Here is an 11,222-nt window from a genome sequence, read left to right as displayed (position 1 = left end):
AATACTACTAAATTATTTTTATAACTTAATCATCAACTTGTGAAGGGCGGAAAATAATTTTGCTTTTATTTTCTTGTTTATGTGCTTATAAGATGCTAGATTAAATAGCCACAATTAAAACTGAGTTCAAAGGTAATTTTTTAAAGTTGTTTAGTATTTAACAGGTTAAAACACACAAAGAATGCCTGTTTAAATGAATACAAGTAAACTTAAGCAAAAAATATAGACTCTGACTTGTATTTGACCTGCACAGGAAGCATCATTCTGAACTTCTCCAGGCTTTTCTTTATAATTGTTCTCTGGAGGAGTCTTGTCCTTTGGGTTCCAGACAAGGAGTTGCAAAAAGGATGTTTGACCTCCTGGGTGCCACCAAGTAATCTGTTCATTCCAAGACCTTCCTGTTTTCCACTTTGCAAAACAAAACCCAACTGAGTCAACACTGAGTTTAAAATAAAACTCACTATTTAGGTTTTACTTAAAAATTATACCTTTTAGATTTTGATTAAGAAGTAGATACAAAAAAAGTAGATGCAATAAATTTGTTAGTGATGAGTTTTAATGTGACTTACTAACAATGTCTAAGCATTCAAATATGTATATCCTAGGTTGCTTCTAGTAAGTGATGGTGACCATTAGAAAATGTTAAGGAGGGTGATCCAATATGTTGGTTAGAGTAGGGAATCAGAATTCCTGAGCTCCATTACTCCAGACAACATCTTTTTTTTTTTTGTTTTTTTTTTTTCATTTTTCTTTTATTATTCATATGTGCATACAAGGATTGGTTCATTTCTCCCCACTGCCCCCACCCCCTCCCTTACCACCCACTCCGCCCCCTCCCTCTCCCCCCCTCAATACCCAGCAGAAACTATTTTGCCCTTATTTCTAATTTTGTTGTAGAGAGAGTATAAGCAATAATAGGAAGGAACAAGGGTTTTTGCTGGTTGAGATAAGGATAGCTATACAGGGCATTGACTCACATTGATTTCCTGTGCGTGGGTGTTACATTCTAGGTTAATTCTTTTTGATCTAACCTTTTCTCTAGTACCTGTTCCCCTTTTCCTATTGGCCTCAATTGCTTTAAGGTATCTGCTTTAGTTTCTCTGCGTTAAGGGCAACAAATGCTAGCTAGTTTTTTAGGTGTCTTACCTATCCTCATCCCTCCCTTGTGTGCTCTCGCTTTTATCATGTGCTCATAGTCCAATCCCCTTGTTGTGTTTGCCCTTGATCTAATGTCCACATATGAGGGAGAACATACGATTTTTGGTTTTTTGAGCCAGGCTAACCTCACTCAGAATGATGTTCTCCAATTCCATCCATTTACCAGCGAATGATAACATTTCGTTCTTCTTCATGGCTGCATAAAATTCCATTGTGTATAGATACCACATTTTCTTAATCCATTCGTCAGTGGTGGGACATCTTGGCTGTTTCCATAACTTGGCTATTGTGAATAGTGCTGCAATAAACATGGATGTGCAGGTGCCTCTGGAGTAACAGTCTTTTGGGTATATCCCCAAGAGTGGTATTGCTGGATCAAATGGTAGATCAATGTTTAGCTTTTTAAGTAGCCTCCAAATTTTTTTGTATAATGAAGGATACAATTATTAAAGTGATAAAGCATTAATAAGTGAAACTACAAAACAAGATATATGGTCATTAAAAGATGAAGTGGAATTAGAGGCAAGATATTCTTCAGTGGGAAAACTAAGTATCAGTATTGTGAAGATTAGTTTTTTCCTACATTTTTAATACTTTTTGGGTATTTTTGTAATACTTCTTGTTTTGAATTTCACACATTGATTTGTTTACAGGAGAGAATACATTTCAACTGAGAAGAGTAATGACAGAAGACTGTCCCTATCAGATATTAACATTTCAAAATTAAATCATCTGGGTTTTGCACAAGAATAGTCATTCTAGAAACAGGTTCTAATTCATTTGTATTCATTAATAATAGTTATGAAAGTCGCAATATGATAATTTTTACCGATACACTGCCATGCTTTAAAATAGTACCCAAAGCTAGAGGTTGCAGAAAAGTAGATAACTTTGTGTATTGCAAGTGGTTCTACAAATTGGTACAACCATTTTAAGAAGCATGGTGGCAAAATATTTCAAGAACCTTAAAAATATCCATAATCTTTGACTTGGTAGTTTTTCTTCTAGGGTAGTTTTTTTTCCAGACCCATATAAAGATACAACCATATATCTTTATGAAGACTGATATAAGATGTCTAGTGTACACCATCGAAATGAAAATATCAAGAAATGAAAATTTCACTAGTAATAAATTACCATATATACACATGATTATTTTGTGGTCATTAAAAATTATGCTTTTAAAACCAGCTGATAATGGAAATTTGATTACATGGATGTTATAATGTTAAGTATAAAAAAGGATATGAAAAAGTGCTACATTATACAATGATAAGATACTGCTGGTGTTGGGAAAAAGGCAATAGAAAGAAAATTATAATTCTGGACATTATTGATAGGAAATTTATCAATGATCATGACTCCCATATTTTTGTGTGTTGGGGATACAAGTGATCTTTGCTTTCTATCAATATTTCAATATTATTGTCATGTTCCGCATTGAACTTTTGGTACTTTGATAATTAAGGGGAAAATGATATTTCAATAAGATTGAAAGACAGGTCAGGGGGTTTAGCTCAGTGGCAGATCACTTACCTACCATGAGTGTAGCCCTGGGTTTGATCCCCAGCACCACAAAAATTGAGTGTACACAAAATCATAGAAGTAAGAGGATGCATAATTGGTGTGTCTATGGGTCAGAAGGAAGATACAGCTGTCAAGAATCAAAGTAAAGAAAGCGAATAAGAAATATGCAGGCACAGGGTGAGGTCTCTACCAAAGGAGGCAAAAAAAATCGACTCTTATGTATAAAACCCTGGTATACATACAGACAGTCCACCTGTGGTAGTAAAATTCCATAGGGAAGCAATCGGGGAAAATAGTCTATAAAGGTTTCTTAGCATGGCAATCATGAAAAAAAAAATGCTGACAAGCACTAGTCTACAGACAGAGGGGCCAAAACACGAAGGGAACATACAACTGGAGGGGTCTACATTTATTTTTAGAGGAAAGAGAAATGGGTTTTGGTGAAGGTCCAATACTGAAGCCTGGGTAAGGTGGGAGGAAGAGAAGAGCCAGCTGTGTGCTATTGACTTGGCTGCAGGGTGGAGAACGCATGGAAGGTGGTCACTGAGAATGCAGGAGCAAGAGATATCTTTAAAGAATGAGCAGAGCAGATCCAGATACAGCTAGAAATATCAGTCCTAAGTTGTGAAAGAAAACTGACCTACAAAATGCTGACAAAGTCCAGTTACTAAGTGACTGTTGGCAGCTGCTCACTCCTCCAACTCCTGCAGGGGTCCTCAGTGTGAACTGCTAAAGGTGCCTCCCTTGCAACTGAAATCCTACATTGGCCCAGGGAGTAAACTCCAAAGCCAGAGGCCAGGTGGGTGCCCCCAGATCTGCCACCTGGTATGAGAAACTTTGGCAAGTTATTCAACTTCTTTCTGCCTGTTTTCTCATCTTAGATTTGGATAAAGTAAAAGGTTTGTGGTGGGGAAGAAATAATAAATGTAATCCACATATTGAGTGCTAGTAACAAAGAAAGCCAACAGTAACTAATAGCTGTTACTATGAAGGTAAGTATAGTCTGACAAGTCAGTCATTTGGAAAGCTCTTTTGGAATTCTGTGATAAAGGAAAAGACAAATAGTTTTCTAATTAGGTAAAGAGGTTGATGTTAATTCCTAAGATTAAAGCTCTTCCTTTTTTTTTTAATTTAATTAAAAATTTTTTTTGATACAGGGTCTGGCTATGTAGCCCAGGCTGTCTTCAAACTCACGATCCTCCTGCCTCCGCCTCATGAGCTCTGAGATTATAGATATGCAACACCACATCTGGCCTCAGAACTGTCTCTGAAACGCCTACATAGGGTGAAACACTTCCTCAAAGATAAAACTGATAAGTATATTCCATTATTTGTTTTAATATTTTATTTTATTTTTTGAGACAGGATCTTGCTATATGGTGGAGGTTGGTCTCCAACTCCTGGGCTCAAGCAATCCTTCTGCCTTAGCCTCCCTCTCAATTAAATGAGGACATAAGTGCATGCCCAGGCACCTGGCCTTATAGCTTTTATTTTTTAATTATTTTATATACAGCCATATGTGGCATAATGATAAGGACACTTTCTGAGCAATGCATCCTTAGGCAATTTTGTCATTGTGTGATCACCACCGTATATCTACACAAACACAGCTATGACATCCGTAGGCAATATAAACTTATGGGACCAGCATCATATATTTTCTCTGTAGTTGACCAAAACATCATTATTAAGTGCATAACTATACTTCATTTTATTTAAATCTTCACATAAAACTATGTAATTTTAAAGCATTAATTATTAGTTTTATAGCAATGCCACTGAAATTCACCCAAGATCACTCCACCATCAGGTTTAATTTCACCTAGCTGCCTAAGCTGCAGACACACTGTCTGACCTATCATCATGCTAATATATAGCTACATATACTACACACATGCATAATTAGTATTCAATACTCAAATAAATGAGCTCATTAGAAAAACATCTATATAAAATCAGATAGAGGATCCCTTGTCCAGAATAATGCATCGAACCCAATTGACAAGTCTCTGTCCTTTGTGACCTTCAGTTTACCATGAAAGAAGCAGACTTACAGTTTTGTTCCCCTAAGAATCTCGTCGCTGTACACACTGGGGGTTTTTAGTCTTTGTGACTCTGAAGGCAGAGACGGCAGCCTCCTATGCGCAGGTGTTTTCCTGGCAGAAGTCTGCAATCCACGAATATCTGAGACTCGTCCAAGTCGGTGCTGTGCTGAAGAAAGAGCACTGGTCCCCACGCCAGATGATTTGTCCTCTTGTTCATTCCTGGGAGAGGGAAACCCAGTTAGCTACTCAGCTGTAAGTGCTGTGAGGACAGGGAACATGTCTACTTGGTACTGTATTCTTTTCTAATCTCACCCAACATGCAACAGGAATTATACTGTGGTTCCTATGAGGAGAATCTGTTTCTATTGTACACACCAGCTGGGTTTCCCATGTGGGGTGCTCAGGCTCACTGGCAGCATGGGGCTAAATGAGATCTTCACTACCCCATGTCCTGGAGGTCTTCAATGCTCAAGTGTTTCCTGCACTGGGAGTGGCTGAGTTGTTCTTATACATACTGTGTTCTCTCTGTGACAAAGGTTGGTCTCTGCTGAAGTGGTTTGGCTTGAATTGTCATCACACCGCTCAAGTCATTACAGAGATTGTTGGAGAAGCGATGAATCTAAGTCAAAAAAAGAGTTAAAATTTAAGAAATGCACAGTGCCATCCCTGCCTGTCAGAAATTAGCAGGGAACAAGTGGCACCAACTAGCTAGCTACAGGAAAATTTAATACATTGTACATGTAAATCTCATTTTCATAAGATTCATAGTCACATTAAATAAAGTGTGATTATTGTATTGAATTTATCAGAGCAGTTCAAAGAGGCCAAAAAACCCCCAACAATATGCACATTAACAGTTCCAAAAGTTTCTCTCAAGCAGAAAAAGCAAAGCAGAGTTATTATAAAGCCCTTACACTAGAAAGTAGAGCAAGGCTAAGAGACATTTTTTTTTTTTTTTAATTTTTTTTTTCATTTTTCTTTTATTATTCATATGTGCATACAAGGCTTGGTTCATTTCTCCCCCCTGCCCCCACCCCCTCCCTTACCACCCACTCCACCCCCTCCCGCTCCCCCCCTCAATACCCAGCAGAAACTATTTTGCCCTTATCTCTAATTTTGTTGTAGAGAGAGTATAAGCAATAATAGGAAGGACCAAGGGTTTTTGCTGGTTGAGATAAGGATAGCTATACAGGGCATTGACTCACATTGATTTCCTGTGTGTGGGTGTTACCTTCTAGGTAATTTCTTTTTGATCTAACCTTTTCTCTAGTACCTGTTCCCCTTTTCCCATTGGCCTCAGTTGCTTTAAGGTATCTGCTTTAGTTTCTCTGCGTTAAGGGCAACAAATGCTAGCTAGTTTTTTAGGTGTCTTACCTAACCTCACCCCTCCCTTGTGTGCTCTCGCTTTTATCATGTGCTCATAGTCCAATCCCCTTGTTGTGTTTGCCCTTGATCTAATGTCCACATATGAGGGAGAACATACGATTTTTGGTCTTTTGAGCCAGGCTAACCTCACTCAGAATGATGTTCTCCAATTCCATCCATTTACCAGCGAATGATAACATTTCGTTCTTCTTCATGGCTGCATAAAATTCCATTGTGTATAGATACCACATTTTCTTAATCCATTCGTCAGTGCTGGGACATCTTGGCTGTTTCCATAACTTGGCTATTGTGAATAGTGCCGCAATAAACATGGGTGTGCAGGTGCCTCTGGAGTAACAGTCTTTTGGGTATATCCCCAAGAGTGGTATTGCTGGATCAAATGGTAGATCGATGTCCAGCTTTTTAAGTAGCCTCCAAATTTTTTTCCAGAGTGGTTGTACTAGTCTACATTCCCACCAACAGTGTAAAAGGGTTCCTTTTTCCCCGCATCCTCGCCAACACTTGTTGTTGGTGGTGTTGCTGATGATGGCTATTCTAACAGGGGTGAGGTGGAATCTTAGTGTGGTTTTAATTTGCATTTCCTTTATTGCTAGAGATGGTGAGCATTTTTTCATGTGTTTTCTGGCCATTTGAATTTCTTCTTTTGAGAAAGTTCTGTTTAGTTCACGTGCCCATTTCTTTATTGGTTCATTAGTTTTGGGAGAATTTAGTTTTTTAAGTTCCCTGTATATTCTGGTTATCAGTCCTTTGTCTGATGTATAATTGGCAAATATTTTCTCCCACTCTGTGGTTGTTCTCTTCAGTTTAGAGACCATTTCTTTTGATGAACAGAAGCTTTTTAGTTTTATGAGGTCCCATTTATCTATGCTATCTCTTAGTTGCTGTGCTGCTGGGGTTTCATTGAGAAAGTTCTTACCTATACCTACTAACTCCAGAGTATTTCCTACTCTTTCTTGTATCAACTTAAGAGTTTGGGGTCTGATATTAAGATCCTTGATCCATTTTGAGTTAATCTTGGTATAGGGTGATATACATGGATCTAGTTTCAGTTTTTTGCAGACTGCTAACCAGTTTTCCCAGCAATTTTTGTTGAAGAGGCTGCTATTTCTCCATCGTATATTTTTAGCTCCTTTGTCAAAGATAAGTTGCTCATAGTTGTGTGGCTTCATATCTGGATCCTCTATTCTGTTCCACTGGTCTTCATGTCTGTTTTTGTGCCAGTACCATGCTGTTTTTATTGTTATTGCTTTGTAATATAGTTTGAAGTCAGGTATTGTGATACCTCCTGCATTGTTCTTTTGACTGAGTATTGCCTTGGCTATTCGTGGCCTCTTGTGTTTCCATATAAATTTCACAGTAGATTTTTCAATCTCTTTAATGAATGTCATTGGAATTTTGATGGGAATTGCATTAAACATGTAGATTACTTTGGGGAGTATCGACATTTTTACTATGTTGATTCTACCAATCCATGAGCATGGGAGATCTCTCCACTTTCTATAGTCTTCCTCAATCTCTTTCTTCAGAAGTGTATAGTTTTCCTTGTAGAGGTCTTTCACATCTTTTGTTAGGTTTACACCTAGGTATTTGATTTTTTTTGAGGCTATTGTAAATGGAATTGTTTTCATACATTCTTTTTCCGTTTGCTCATTGTTAGTGTATAGAAATGCTAATGATTTTTCTATGTTGATTTTATATCCTGCTACTTTGCTATAGCTATTGATGATGTCTAGAAGCTTCTGAGTAGAGTTTTTTGGGTCTTTAAGGTATAGGATCATGTCGTCTGCAAATAGGGATATTTTGACAGTTTCTTTACCTATTTGTATTCCTTTTATTCCTTCTTCTTGCCTAATTGCTCTGGCTAGGAATTCCAGTACTATGTTGAATAGGAGTGGAGATAGTGGGCATCCTTGTCTGGTTCCTGATTTTAGAGGGAACGGTTTTAATTTTTCTCCGTTAAGTATAATGCTGGCTGTAGGTTTGTCATATATAGCTTTTATAATGTTGAGGAACTTTCCTTCTATTCCTAGTTTTCTTAGAGCTTTTATCATGAAATGATGTTGGATCTTATCAAAGGCTTTTTCTGCATCTATTGAGATGATCAAGTGGTTTTTGTCTTTGCTTCTGTTAATGTGGTTTATTACGTTTATTGATTTTCGTATGTTGAACCACCCCTGCATCCCTGGGATGAAGCCTACCTGGTCGTGGTGGATAATCTTTTTGATGTGTTGCTGAATTCGGTTTGCCATTATTTTGTTGAGGATTTTTGCATCAATGTTCATTAAGGAGATTGGCCTATAGTTCTCCTTTTTGGAGGTGTCTTTGCCTGGTTTTGGGATAAGTGTAATAGTGGCTTCATAAAATGTGTTTGGCAGTTTTCCTTCCCTTTCTATTTCATGGAACAGTTAAAGGAGGGTTGGTATCAGTTCTTCTTTAAAGGTCTGATAGAATTCAGCAGAGAATCCATCAGGTCCTGGACTTTTCTTTTTGGGGAGACTCTTGATTGCTGCTTCAATTTCATTTTGTGTTATAGGTCTATTCAGGTGATTAATTTCCTCTTGGTTCAGTTTTGGATGATCATATGTATCTAGAAATCTGTCCATTTCTTTTAGATTTTCAAATTTATTTGAATATAGGTTCTCAAAGTAGTCTCTGATGATTTCCTGGATTTCCATGGTGTTTGTTGTTATCTCCCCTTTTGCATTCCTGATTCTACTAATTTGGGTTTTTTCTCTCCTCATTTTAGTCAGGTTTGCCAGGGGTCTATCGATCTTGTTTATTTTTTCAAAGAACCAACTTTTTGTTTCATTAATTCTTTGTATGGTTTTTTTGGTTTCTATTTCGTTGATTTCAGCTCTTATTTTTATGATTTCTCTCCTTCTATTTGTTTTGGGATTTGCTTGTTCTTGTTTTTCTAGGAGTTTGAGATGTATCATTAGGTCATTGATTTGGGATCTTTCAATCTTTTTAATATATGCACTCATGGCTATAAACTTTCCTCTCAAGACTGCCTTAGCTGTGTCCCATAGGTTCCGGTAGGTTGTGTTTTCATTTTCATTGACTTCTAGGAACTTTTTAATTTCCTCTTTTATTGCATCGATGATCCATTCTTCATTAAGTAATGAGTTATTTAGTTTCCAGCTGTTTGCATGTTTTTTGTCTTTACTTTTGTTGTTGAGTTCTACTTTTACTGCATTGTGGTCAGATAGTATGCACGGTATTATTTCAATTTTCTTATATTTGCTGAGGCTTGCTTTGTGCCCTAGGATATGATCTATTTTGGAGAAGGTTCCATGGGCTGCTGAGAAGAATGTATATTGTGTAGAGGTTGGATGAAATGTTCTATAGACATCTACTAGGTCCACTTGATCTATTGCATATTTTAGATCTTGGATTTCTTTATTGAGTTTTTGTTTGGATGACCTATCTATTGATGATAATGGAGTGTTAAAGTCTCCCACAACCACTGTGTTGGCGTTTATATATGCTTTTAGGTCTTTCAGGGTATGTTTGATGTAATTGGGTGCGTTGACATTGGGTGCGTACAGATTGATGATTATTATTTCCTTTTGGTCTATTTCCCCTTTTATTAGTATGGAATGTCCTTCTTTGTCTCGTTTGATCAATGTAGGTTTGAAGTCTACTTTGTCAGAGATAAGTATTGCTACTCCTGCTTGTTTTCGGGGGCCATTGGCTTGGTAAATCTTCTTCCAGCCTTTCATCCTAAGCATATGCTTATTTCTGTCGGTGAGATGAGTCTCCTGTAAGCAACAAATTGTTGGATCTTCTTTTTTAATCCATTTTGTCAAACGGTGTCTTTTGATGGGTGAATTAAGTCCATTGACATTAAGTGTTAGTACTGATAGGTATGTGGTGATTCCTGCCATTTAGTTATCTTAGTTGTTTGAAGGTTTGATTGTGTGTACCTAACTTGATGTTACTCTCTACTGTCTTGCTTTTTCTTATCCTGTGGTTTGGTGCTGCCTGCCTTTTCATGGTTAAGTTGGGTGTCACTTTCTGTGTGCAGGATCCCTTGCAGAATCTTTTGTAATGGTGGCTTTGTGGTCACATATTGTTTTAGTTTCTGCTTATCATGGAAGACTTTTATTGCTCCATCTATTTTGAATGATAGCTTTGCTGGGTAGAGTATCCTGGGGTTGAAGTTATTTTCATTCAGTGCCCGGAAGATCTCACCCCACGCTCTTCTTGCTTTTAATGTTTCTGTTGAGAAGTCTGCTGTGATTTTGATGGGTTTACCTTTGTATGTTACTTGTTTTTTCTCTCTTGCAGCCTTCAATATTCTTTCCTTAGTTTCTGAACTTGTTGTTTTAATGATGATATGTCGTGGAGTAGTTCTATTTTGATCTGGTCTGTTTGGTGTCCTGGAGGCCTCTTGCATTTGTATGGGAATATCTTTCTCTAGATTTGGGAAATTTTCCATTATTATTTTGTTGAATATATTACGCATTCCCTTCGCTTGCACCTCTTCTCCTTCTTCGATGCCCATGATTCTCAAGTTTGGTCTTTTGATGGAGTCGGTGAGTTCTTGCATTTTCTTTTCACAGGTCTTGAATTGTTTAATTAATAGTTCTTCGGTTTTTCCTTTAATTACCATTTCATCTTCAAGTTCTGAGATTCTGTCTTCTGTTTGTTCTATTCTGCTGGATTGGCTTTCCGTTTTGTTTTGCAGTTCTGTTTCGTTCTTTTTTCTGAGGTTTTCCATATCCTGGCTGTTTTCTTCTTTATTGTTGTCTATTTTTGTCCTGAGTTCATTTATCCATTTATTCATTGTGTTCTCTCTTTCACTTTGGTGTTTATACAGTGCTTCTATGGTTTCCTTTATTTCTTCTTTTGCTTTTTCAAATTCTCTATTTTTATTGTCTTGGAATTTCTTGAGTGTCTCCTGTACATTTTGGTTGACCCTATCCAGTATCATCTCTATAAAATTCTCATTGAGTACTTGTAGTATGTCTTCTTTTAAATTATTCTTGTAGGCTTCATTGGGTCCTTTGGCATAGTTTATCTTCATTTTGTTGGAGTCTGGCTCTGAGTTTCTGTTCTCTTCATTCCCCTCTGGTTCCTGTACTAATTTTTTGCTGTGGGGAA

Source organism: Castor canadensis, chromosome 14 (assembly GCF_047511655.1).
Source record: "Castor canadensis chromosome 14, mCasCan1.hap1v2, whole genome shotgun sequence".
NCBI lineage: Eukaryota > Metazoa > Chordata > Mammalia > Rodentia > Castoridae > Castor > Castor canadensis.
The sequence above is the reverse complement of the archived record's forward strand: the minus strand, read 5'-3'. Positions refer to the sequence as shown.